The sequence below is a fragment of the Mandrillus leucophaeus genome, unplaced genomic scaffold (genome assembly GCF_000951045.1).
Source record: "Mandrillus leucophaeus isolate KB7577 unplaced genomic scaffold, Mleu.le_1.0 Scaffold574, whole genome shotgun sequence".
Taxonomy (NCBI): domain Eukaryota; kingdom Metazoa; phylum Chordata; class Mammalia; order Primates; family Cercopithecidae; genus Mandrillus; species Mandrillus leucophaeus.
This window is the reverse complement of record NW_012106186.1, coordinates 1,654,264-1,656,085: the sequence shown is the minus strand read 5'-3', so window position 1 is coordinate 1,656,085 and position 1,822 is coordinate 1,654,264.

Here is a 1,822-nt window from a genome sequence, read left to right as displayed (position 1 = left end):
CGCTTCAAGAATCTAGTTTTTGCGACAAACTTTATAAAAGAATTTGTGTAAAGGCAAAAGGAAGGAGATAAAACTCACACTCTGCCCCAAAGAATGCTGTATTAACTCACCACATTAAAAAAATATATTCTTTAAATAGCTATTGAAGGAGTAGACTGAAAATAACCAAAACGAACACAGAGGAAATAAATCAAGAACGAGATGTGGGAATAAAAGAGTGACATACATTTTCCCTGGAAAAATGTCATGCAAAAAGATAATAAAGAATGGCATACACTATGTTTGGGTTTATAAATGGCAAACATTCAATTCAATGCTTTCACCTCTTTTATGTACAAAACTTTAAGAGAGGTGCAGAAATGAGTAATATTAATCTTCTTTTCCTTCACGTATGATGATAACGTTAGATCAGTTCATTTTATTTTTTCTCCCATTTGGTTTAATTTTAATCCAAAGTAGATGCAGAGCTTGTAAAAGACGAAGTGGCTCCAGTCTCTCACTTCCTTCTGTGTCAAGAGCTGTGACGCTCTTTAGCAACCTGTCAGGTTTTAGTAAGTGTAGCTGAGTGAGAGGGAGGTGATAAAGCACAAGGCCTGTTTGGGAAGAAAGAATCTCACCACTTAATTCAAATATGTTTAAATGGCAATATCCAATATCAGCTTGGAGAGGTGGCACCAGCCTCTCAGAAATACTGCCATGGGAACATGAATGGATATATTTCAGTAAAAATGTAACAGCATACAGAAAACTTTAATGATGTAGATTGACAGGAATCTCCCTTCTTAGTATTAATTTTCAGGAAATAATCTAAGAGGTAGAGGAAGCTAAGATACGGCACGTATAATGCATGTACTTATGCTTCAGCAATACAAACTTGTGTGTGTATGTATATGCATGTGTGTGAACTGTTAGAAACTGAAAGCAGCCCAATAAAAATGGATTGTTAAATTGTACTAGATCTGTACAGTAAAATACTATTCAACAACAATGACAGTACAGATTTATATTTGACATAGAAGTCCACTAACATAAAATTAACCTAAAAAACAGCCTTCATGAAAGCTCAAATCATATGATTACATTTCCATAAAAAATAAATATGTAAGGGTGGTGGTTAGGCATGCAGAATAAAGGCAAGCAAGCAGTATCATTGGAAAGAGGCTTTTTCTCCCTTTTCTTTTCTATTATATGTTGCCTAGAGTTTTATTATTGCTTTTTCTAAATCATAAAATATACTCCAGCCTGGGCAACATAGCAACATCCTTTCTCTACCGAAAGTTTAAAAAGCAAATTAGCCAGGCGTGGTGGCACACACCTGTAGTCCCAGCTACTTGGCAGGCTGAAGAGGGAAGATAGCTCGAGCCAGGAGGTCGAGGCTGCAGTGAGCTGTGATCATGCCACTGCACTCCAGCATGGGTCACAGGGCAAGACCCTGTTTCAAAAAAATAAATAAATATTAGAAATGTCTTCTTTGAGACACAAAATTTGGATTGTTAGATGGGATGATGCAAAGAAGAGATAAATTTGAGTTCAGAGCTGGAGGGCTGGGTAGAGAGTGAAATGAAACTGATTTCCAAGGAATAAATATGAAAATTCTAAGATGTAGAGCTGATAATAAATAATAATAGGCCCGGCACAGTGGCTCACACCTGTAATCCCAGCACTTTGGGAGGCCGTGGTAGGTGGATCACGAGGTCAGGAGTTCAAGACCAGCCTGGCCAACATAGTGAAACCTCGTTTCTACTAAAAATACAAAAAATTAGCCAGGTGTGGTGGCGGGCATCTGTGATCCCAGCTACTTGGGAGGCTGAGGCAGGAGAAT